Below are 10,742 nucleotides of genomic sequence, written 5' to 3'. Positions count from 1 at the left end.
TCTCCCATCTATTCTCCTAAGGGCCCATTTATCTTTTATTCTAAAAATCTTGTGTTCCGGTAAGGGCCTTCTCCCTTTTCCTTCCTCTATTGAGAGGGTGTATAAACTCCCAATTCTAATGCCTCCCTGAATCACATTTTTCTGTTAAATCCTGTAGGGACTTGATGAAATGATTAAATCTGTCTCTTCTCATGCTAATCTATCTTTTGTCAGTTTAATTTGCAGGCCCCCAGTCATTATCCTAAGAAAGTAGAGGAAAACGCCGGGGCGTGGTGGCTCACGCCTGTAATCCAAGCACTTTGGAGGCCAAGGTAGGTGGATCACCTGAGGCCGGGGGTTCAAGACCAGCCTGACCAACATGGTGAAACCTCCTCTTAAAAAAAAAAAAAAAAGAAAAGTAGAGGAAAACTTTGCCCTGCCCTGCCTCCATCCACTCACCTAAGCTTCCATGACTCAAACATTCTACACAAGTCTGTGATTTACCTAAGAACTATATTCTACTTCATTTTCTTCACAGCAGAAAGAAGACAGCAATGAACGTGGGGCCCCTTAAAACGTACACTGATGGGCCGGGCGCGGTGGCTCAAGCCTGTAATCCCAGCACTTTGGGAGGCCGAGGTGGGTGGATCACGAGGTCGAGAGATCGAGACCAACGTGGTCAACATGGTGAAACCCCGTCTCTACTAAAAATACAAAAAATTAGCTGGGCATGGTGGCGCATGCCTGTAATCCCAGCTACTCAGGAGGCTGAGGCAGGAGAATTGCCTGAACCCAGGAGGCGGAGGTTGCGGTGAGCCGAGATCGCGCCATTGCACTCCAGCCTGGGTAACAAGAGCGAAACTCCATCTCAAAAAAAAAAAAAAAAAAGTACACTGATTGCTAGAAATCAGAGATTTGCCAATGAAAACTCAAGAATCCTGGCTGCATTTCTGCCCTGTCATCACCCCCAGTGTTATCAGAAAAGGGGGTCCCAATCCAGACCTCAAGAGAGGGTTCTAGGATCTCATGAAAAAAAGTTCGGGGAGAGTCCATAAAGTGGAAGCAAGTTTATTAAGGAAGGAAAGGAATAAAGAATGGCTACTCCGGGCCGGGCATGGTGGCTCAAGCCTGTAATCCCAGCACTTTGGGAGGCCGAGGCGGGTGGATCACGAGGTCGAGAGATCGAGACCATCCTGGTCAACATGGTGAAACCCCGTCTCTACTAAAAACACAAAAATTAGCTGGGTGTGGTGGCACATGCCTGTAGTTCCAGCTACTCGGGAGGCTGAGGCAGGAGAATTGCTTGAACTCAGGAGGCAGAGGTTTCAGTGAGCCGAGATTGCACCACTGTACTCCAGCCTGGTGCCTGGTGATGGACCAAGACTCTGTCTCAAAAAAAAAAAAAAAAAAAAAAAAATTGTGATTAATATGTTCCAGGCATCGGTCTAAGCACTTTGCAAACTATTAGTCTAATTAACCTTCATAACAAACCTGCATGGCAGGTATTATTATTCTTCCTACTTAAAAGATAAAGGAACTGTGTCCAGATGTGGTGGCTCATGCCTGTAATCCCAGTACTTTGGGAGGCTAAGGCGGGCAGATCACTTGAGGTCAAGAGTTCAAGACCAGCCCGGCCAACATGGTGAAACCCCCTCTCTACCAAAAATACAAAAATTAACCAGGCATGATGGCAGATGCCTGTAATTCTAGCTACTAGAGAGGCTGAGGCAGGGAGAATCACTTGAACCCAGGAGGTACAGATTGCAGTGAGCTGAGATCTCACCATTGCACTCCAGCCTAGGCAACAAGAGCAAAACTCCAACTCAGATTAAAAAAAATAAAAAAAATAAAAAAAAAATAAGGAATTGAGGTTAGCATACCCTGAAGTAGAACCCAGTGGTTATGGTAAGTCCTGTGATACTTGAAAAGCAAGGGAAGGGGCAACAACTCGGGGCCCTGATGGTGCTTCCTCCCCTTTGCCTTTGCACATCTAGAAGTTTCTGCAGACAGCTCTACATGGCTGGATGCAGACCGGCCACAAAAAGCAAGCTGTCTCTTCCTCCTCTCTCTTTTTTTTGAGATGGAGCTTTGCTCTGTCTCCTAGGCTGGAGTGCAGTGGCGTGGTCTTGGCTCACTGCAATCTCCGCCTCCAGGTTCAAGCAACTCTCCTGCCTGAGGCTCCCGAATAGCTGGGACTACAGGTGCATGCCACCACATACAGCTAATTTTTGTATTTTTTTTTAGTAGAGGCAGGGTTTCACTGTGTTGGTCAGGCTGGTCTTGGAACTCCTGATCTCAAGTGTTCCGTCTGCTTTGGCCTCCCAAAGTGCTGGGATTACAGGAGTGAGCTGCCTCACTCAGCCCTTCTCTTTAAAGGGAATCACCCCAGCAACTGCTCTGGGGTCTGTGAGAAGCAAATGCAGCAGTTGTTGAAAATCAGGAGGCACTTAAGTAAGGTGAGATCCCAGCTCCTTATGACATTCTTTTGCGAAAGCCTTGCTGGGTCCCCTCATTCCCCTCACTCATGCAGACCTCTGTATGACCTTGGTGAGTAGCTGGGAACAGCTGCCACCTGCTGTCCTGGAAGCAGGCAGGAACCTACAGGTGACAGTATGAGCAAGGGTAAAAGATCTTGGCCAGAGCACAAGGGATGTGGGGTCTGAGCCTGCTCTGGCAGGATAGAGCATAGATGGTCATGGGAACGCTTCCTTTTGACGCAGCATTCTGTCTCTAGGGATTTATCACACAGATAATCTTGCAAAAGTGCATAAACACTTCAGGAGAAGGCTATTTACTGCAGCATTGGATTATGATTAGCAGAAGACTGGAAAAAAAGACCAAGTGGCCAATAGGAGGTGATTTAAATAAACGAATTATGATGCACCTGAACAATGGAATGCTCTGTGCTCTTACAAGAAATGAGGTCCATCTAGATGTGCTGAAACCGGCTGATATATGAGACAAATTATCAGTGAAAAGTGCAAGGTAAGAACAGTGTGTCTGGTATATTCACATTTGTGGGGGGTGCTAAAAAGAGGTATTTGTGTGTATTTATGCAAGCATCTTTTGCTATCTAAATCTATTTGGTTTCTGAATTCAGATATCTAGGGTTCAGAAAGCAAGGAATGCTACATTACTGGAATCTTTGACGCCTACATTTCATTTCAGATAGCAAATAACAAGAGTTGGATAGGCTGGGCGCAGTGGCTCATGCTTGTAATCCCAGCACTTTGGGAGGCCGAGGCAGGTGGATCACTTGAGGCCAGGAGTTCAAGACTAGCCTGGCCAACAAGGTGAAATCCTGTCTCTTAAAAAAAAAAAAAAAAAGAGTTGGATAGCAAATAATTCATCCAAGAGGTGGTCTGAATCCATTTGGTTTTCTGCATTGGAATAGTATTTGGATAACCAGAGTAGACAGTAGAGATATTTGTATATGTATAATTCTCACACCTATGTATATGTGGACTCTCTGGGAAAACACATAAGAAATTGGTTAGTAATAATTGTTGCTACAGGGAGTAACTGAGCCCTGAGGGGACAAGGTGGAAGGGAAACTTGTGTTCTCAGTTTTCTTTTCTTTTTTTTGAGATAGAGTCTTGCTCTATCTCCCAGGCTAGAGTGCAGTGGCACAATCTCAGCTCACTGCAACCTATACCTCCTGGGTTCAAGCGATTCTCCTGCCTCAGCCTCCTGAATAGTTAGGATTACAGGCAAGCATCACCACGCCTGGCTAATTTTTTTGTAGTTTTAGTAGAGATAGGGTTTTACCATGTTGGCCAGGCTGGTCTCGAACTCCTGTCCTCCAGTGATCCAGCAGCCTCGGCCTCCCAAAGTGCTAGGATTACAGGAGTGAGCCACCGTGCCCAGCCTGTTCTCAGTTTTCATATATGTTGTGGTGGTTTTAAAACATGGTCCCTAGGCCGGGCGCGGTGGCTCAAGCTTGTAATCCCAGCACTTTGGGAGGCCGAGGCGGGTGGATCACAAGGTCGAGAGATCGAGACCATCCTGGTCAACATGGTGAAACCCCGTCTCTACTAAAAAAATACAAAAAATAAGCTGGGCATGGTGGCACGTGCCTGTAATCCCAGCTACTCAGGAGGCTGAGGCAGGAGAATTGCCTGAACCCAGGAGGTGGAGGTTGCGGTGAGCTGAGATCGCGCCATTGCACTCCAGCCTAAGTAACAAGAGCGAAACTCCGTCTCAAAAAAAAAAAAAAAAAAAAAAAAAAAAAAAAGAAATGTTGCCTTCTTTTGGCCGGGCGCGGTGGCTCAAGCCTGTAATCCCAGCACTTTGGGAGGCCGAGGCGGGTGGATCACAAGGTCAAGAGATCGAGACCATCTTGGTCAACATGGTGGAACCCCGTCTCTACTAAAAATACAAAAAAAATAGCTGGGCATGGTGGTGCGTGCCTGTAATCCCAGCTACTCAGGAGGCTGAGGCAGGAGAATTGCCTGAACCCAGGAGGCAGAGGTTGCGGTGAGCCGAGATCGCGCCATTGCACTCCAGCCTGGGTAACAAGAGCGAAACTCCGTCTCAAAAAAAAAAAAAAAAAAAAAAAAAACATGGTCCCAGATTTCTTTGAGAGGTGAGGTCTACATCTTCACCCATTGAATCTGAGTGGGTTTGCAATTGGTATGGACCAATCAGGAATGGTTGGGGTGACATTTTATGCCTTTTTTTTTTGAGACACAGTCTTGCTCTGTTGCCCAGGCCAGAGTCCAGTAGTGCGATCTTGGCTCACTGCAACCTCTGCCTCCTGGACTCAAGCAATTCTTTTGCCTCAGCCTCCCAAGAAGCTGGGACTATAGGCATCCACCACCGAACCCAGCTAATTTTTGTATTTTTAGTAGAGATGGCGTTTTACCATCTTGGCCAGGCTGGTCTCGAATTCCTGATCTTGTGATCCACCCACCTCGGCCTCCCAAAGGGCTGGAATTACAGGTGTGAACCACCATGCTCAGCCCATGTTATGACTTTTTTTTTTTTTTTTTTTTTTTTTAGGCGGAGTTTCGCTCTTGTTACCCAGGCCGGAGTGCAATGGCGCGATCTCGACTCACCGCAACCTCCGCCTCCTGGGTTCAGGCAATTCTCCTGCCTCAGCCTCTTGAGTAGCTGGGATTACAGGCACGCGCCACCATGCCCGGCTAATTTTTTGTATTTTTAGTAGAGACGGGGTTTCACCACGTTGACCAGGATGGTCTCGATCTCTTGACCTCGTGATCCACCCGCCTCAACCTCCCAAAATGCTGGGATTACAGGCGTGAGCCACCGTGCCCAGCCCATGTTATGACTTTTAAGGCTAGGTCATAGAAGCATCATGCAGTAATTCCGCATTCTCTTGGATTGCTCGCTCTTGGCATGCTCTCTCTTCGATCCTCACCAGCATGCTGGGAGAAGCCCACGCCAGATCCAGCGGCCCCACAGAGCCACTGCCGTTCACATCCCATCTCAGTTCCCTGCTCATGGCTAACATCATATGCCAGCCATGTGAGTGCGTATCTTGAAGGTTCAGTCCCAGGCCAGGTGCGGTGGCTCACGCCCGTAATCCCAGAACTTTGGGAGGCCAAGGCAGACGGATCACCTGAGGTCATGAGTGTGGGATCAGCCTGTCCAACATGGTTAAACCCTCTTGCTACTAATCACACAAAAATTAGCTGGGCATGACGGTGCATGCCAGTAATCTTAGCTACTTGGGAGGCTGAGGCAGGAGAATCTCTCGAAGCTGGGAGGTGGAGGTTGCAGTAAGCCGAGATTTCACCATTGCACTTCAACCTGGGCAACAAGAGTGAAACTCTGTCTCCAAAAAAAAAAAAAAAAGTTCTGTTCCAGTCAAACATTCAAATGACGTTTGTCCCAGCTGCCATGTGACTACAACACCTGAGACACCAGTTAAGAACCACTCATCTGAAACGGGTCAACACATACAACCACAAGGGATCATAATACGTTGTTTTAAGCCACTACACCCTGGTGTGTATTTGCATATGTGAATATTAACTGGAACGTTTATATTACCACATGCATTGCTTATTCAAAATTCAGAGTATCTTCCTTGTAAACATACAACAGATGGTGCTAAATGTTAAATGCACAATATCTTTTTTTTTTTTTTTTTTTGTCTTTTTGTTTTTTTCCTTTTTGTGGAGAACGGGGTCTCGCTATATTGCCCAGGCAGGTCTCGAACTCCTGGGCTCAAGCTATCCTCCCGCCTCTGCCTCCCTAAGAGCTGGGATTACAGGCGTGAGCCACAGCGCCCGGCTAAATGCACAATATCTATTTTATTTCCTCACAGGGTACTGCCATTATCTCTGTTTCACAGATGAGATAACAGGGGCTCAGAGAGGTTCTTCTACTTGTTCAAAGGCACACAGCTCATAAGACGCATGCTTGCAATATGAAACCAAGAGGCTTCTCAGCTCCAGGGCTGCCATTCATGAGTCCCCACTCAAGTCCTTGCCCAATGCAAACCTGACTTTCCTTAGTGAGGGGTTTGGAGTACATGAGGGGTAGAAAACTGGTCAGTAACACAAAGGGGTAAAGTGGGCACAGTGGGCTCTGTCTGGAGCAGTTTCAACTTAGCTCAGGAAAGGGCCAGCCCAGAGTTGCCAGACTTTGAATTTCTTTTTTCTTTTTTTTTTTTTGAGATGGAGTCTTGCACTATCACCCAGGCTGGAGTGCAGTGGTGTGATCTCCACTCACCGCAACCTCCGCCTCCAGGGTTCAAGCAATTCTCCTGCCTCAGCCTCCCAAGTAGCTGGGATTACAAGTGCCCACCACCAAGTCCAGCTAAGTTTTTGTATTTAGTAGAGACTGAGTGTCACCACATTGGTCAGGCTGATCTCGAACTCTTGACCTCAGATGATCTGCCTGCCTCGGCCTCCCACAGTGCTGGGATTACAGGCATGAGCCACTGTGCCCAGCCTTTCTTTCTTTCTTTTTTTTTTTGCGACAGGGTCTCACTCCGTCACCCAGGCTAGAGTGCAGTGGCACGATCTCAGCTCACTGTAACCTCAACCTCCTAGGCTCAAGTGATCCTCCCACCTTACCTTTCTGACTAGCTGGGACCACAGACACGCACCACCACACCTAGCTAAGTTTTCCATTTTTTGTAGACACAGAGTCTTGCTATGTTGCCCGAACTAGTGTCAAACTACTGGGCTCAAGCAATCCACCTGCTTCAGCCTCTCAAAGTGCTGGGATTACAAGCATGAGCCACTGTCCCTGGCCAGATCTTTGGAATTTTTTTTTCTTTTTTTTAAAGATAGGGTTTCACCATGTTGCCCAGACTGGTCTCGAACTCTTGAGCTCAGGCAATCCACCGCCACTCAGCCTCCAAAAGTGCTGGAATTACAGATGTGAGTCACAGTGCCCAGGCTTGATCTTTGGAATTTTTAAGAGAAACCAGAAATCGGATTTTTTTTTTCCAGAAATCAGATTTTTATGTACAATCTCTTTCTGTTTAAATGTTGGCAACTAATTGTTTTTTTCTTTTTCTCTTTTAACTGTGCAGACTGAGAAGCAAAATAAAAACAAAAGCAAGGGCTGCTGATTTGTCTCTCTGGACTAGCAGATCTCTAAGGAGTCTGTCTTCCTCTCAGGCATCTTGACTTTCACCCGAGTCTCTGGGGAGACAACATAAATTCCACTCCCAAGAGGTGGAGATGGGAAAAAGGAGAGGGCAGTGGGGAAGACGGAGGTGCCCAGCTTTCCCTCACCATGCCCCTCCAGAGGTATTTGGGGAATCTGGGTTGATGGGAAGCCAGGCCACAGGGTGCTAGAGAGGTGCGGGAGAGCAGCTGGGCCTGCGATAAATCAGCCGACATAACCTGTCCGCTTTCCCAGAGTCATTTTGCTCCCTGGGGTGTGGGGAGCTGGCAGAGCACCAGGGGAGGCTGAATTTCCTTTGCAATGGGAACCCCCCCTGCCCTCCCGCCAGCCATTTTCTCCATCTCTCTTTTCTCACTGCTCTTCCAATGGAAACCCTCCAGCCCTCCCTTCTTCCCCCAATCGACCCTTCTTAGCTGTGGGGGGATTGATCCAGATCTTGCCTGTCTTTCTGGACCACCCCTCCCTCCTCCTCAGTGGCTTCGATTCCCTCCTGAGCCTGCGGCCCATTCCGGCTTCAGCAGACTTGTCTTCCTGTGAGATCCAGCCTGGCAGAAAGCAGCCTCGTGACTGATGAGCTAAGACGCTTGGCTGGCAGGCAGGTGGCAGCCAGCCAGAGACAAGGCTCTCACAAGATAGCAGAGCCGCCCCAGGAGGGGCCGCAGCTACCAGGATTCGATGCTCCCTGGGGATGCCCCCCTAGCCCTCCCATGCCTGGGTTGGTGGTGGCGGCACTCTGGGCAGAGCAGGTAGCCACAAGGGTCACTGGTTCAGTACGTGATGCGTGGTGGTCCCTCAGTGAATGAGTGCTCTCTTCTTTCCCCACTCCAAAACAGAAGCCCAGGGAGATGAACACAGTGAACTTCTTGTTTTCTTTTTCTTTTGTTTTTTTTAATTTTTATTTTAAAGCTGGAAATGTCTACCATTCAGTCATGCCACTCAGTCCAGGTGTTTATAATTTGCCCATTCATTCATTCATTCATTCATGTGTACAACATGAAGGTTTGCTGTGAGGATCAGCATTCCATTGTCACTGAGAGTGTGGTCTTGGGAGGCAGGCTGGTTTGAATCCAAGCTCCATTCCTTCTAGCTGCGTGATGCTGGGCAGGACACTTCACCTGCCTAAGCCGCAACTTCTCTCAAGGTTGCCACTGCAAGATTCAGCCAGATAATACATGTAAACTGTTTAGAACAGAGCCTAGCATAGAAAATAGATCAATAAATTCATTCATTCAACGACTGATAGCTGAAGACCTGCACTGGCCCAGGTTCTGGGCCATGGTCACAAACAAGGCAGTTAAGATCTCTGACCTCAAGCACTTCATCTTTGAGAGAGGAAAGACTGAGACTTATAACTGAATGAAAAAACAAGGACATCCTAAGGTGAGCTAAGAGGGTGTAAAATGGCAAAGGGTGATGGGGAGGGGGCAGTCATGAAGGCCACTTCAAGTAGGGGACTTGGGAGCTAAGTTTGGATGAGGAAGGGGCTGTCAGGTGAAAACCTGGGGAAACAGCATTCTACCTAGAGGGAACAGCACATGTTCCTGGACACAGTAATAAACCCTGGAGTATGTAAGAATCAGAAAAAGAGAAGAGAGACCAGCGTGGAGGAGCAAAAGGAAAGGGAGCAGATGATGAGTTTGGAGACACGAACAAGCCAGATCAGCTAGGGCTTGCAGGCGGGCATAAAGGTTTTGTTTTAAGCACAGTGGAAGGTGACTATGCTTTTTTTGTTGTTTGCCTTTTGGTCTGCATAGTTAAAAAAAAAAAAAAGGAATTAATTGCCAACATTTTAAGTGCTGGAGCCGTCTGATGGGGAAAGTAGGAGAGAGAGCAGCTACCACGGTGGCTTGGGCTCCGGTGGTGGCCATAGCGGATTCTGGAGGGTTTGAGAGGCACAGGGACAGGTCTTTTTTGTTTGTTTGTTTGTTTGTTTTTTTGTTTTTGAGACGGAGTTTCGCCCTTGTTACCCAGGCTGGAGTGCAATGGCGCGATCTCGGCTCACCGCAACCTCCGCCTCCTGGGCTCAGGCAATTCTCCTGCCTCAGCCTCCTGAGTAGCTGGGATTACAGGCACGTGCCACCATGCCCAGCTAATTTTTTGCACTTTTAGTAGAGACGGGTTTTCACCATGTTGACCAGGATGGTCTTGATCTCTCGACCTCATGATCCACCCGCCTCGGCCTCCCAAAGTGCTGGGATTACAGGCTTGAGCCACCGCGCCCGGCAGGGACAGGTCTTTTCCTGGGTACCTGGGAGGAGGGCAATCACAATCAAGGTGACCATCCTACTATCTCATTTGGAGCCTCCTGATGAATGCTGGTGTAGGCCATGTACCGAGGTAAGGAAGCCTGGAGAGACAGTGTTTCCCGGCCTTTGCGGATAATGGCGATTTTGCGTTATGCAATGAATTAAGAATAGAGGGTACAATGCTTATGGGAGGTGATCTCTGTCCTCAAGAATCTGAGGTCCAGTTGGGGAGTCAGAGAAATGAGTAGGCAATGATAATCCAGTGTGACAGCCGCTGTGACAGGGAGGGAAAGGGAGCTCGGTGTCCAGGGGAAGACCTACGCGAATATGGGAGCGCTGGCTTCCTGCTCTTGCCTCTTCTCTGGCCTCCTCTGCTCCAGCCACACTGGTCTTTCCATTCTTCTAAGAAGCCATATCCTTCCTGTCTCCCAGCTGTGCACATGCTGCTGCCTCCTCCCAGAGTCCTCCTACCCCACCTATCTCAGCCCTTGTTTCTGTCCCTCCCATGTTCATTCTAACTTAAATTCCCTTTTTCTTTTCTTTTCTTGTTTTTTTTTTTTTCTTTTTCTTTTTTCTTGAGATAGGGTCTTGCTCTGTTGCCCAGGCTGAAGTGCAGTGGTGCGATCTTGGCTCACTGCAACCTCTGCCTCCCAGGTTCAGGTGATTCTTCTGCCTCAGCCTCCAGAGTAGCTGGGACTACAGGCATCTGCCACCATGCCCTGCTAATTTTTGTACTTTCGTAGAGAGGGGGTTTCACCATGTTGGCCAGACTGGGCTTGAACTCCTGACCTCAAATGATTCCCACTGCCCCTGCCTTGGCCTTCCAAAGTGCTGGGATTACAGGCTTGAGCCAAAGCGCCTGACCTCCTTTTCTTTCCTTTTTTTTTTGAAACAGAGTTTCGCTCTTGT

This window comes from Saimiri boliviensis, chromosome 20, assembly GCF_048565385.1.
Source record: "Saimiri boliviensis isolate mSaiBol1 chromosome 20, mSaiBol1.pri, whole genome shotgun sequence".
Lineage (NCBI taxonomy): Eukaryota > Metazoa > Chordata > Mammalia > Primates > Cebidae > Saimiri > Saimiri boliviensis.
Note: the sequence above shows the minus strand (reverse complement) of the source record.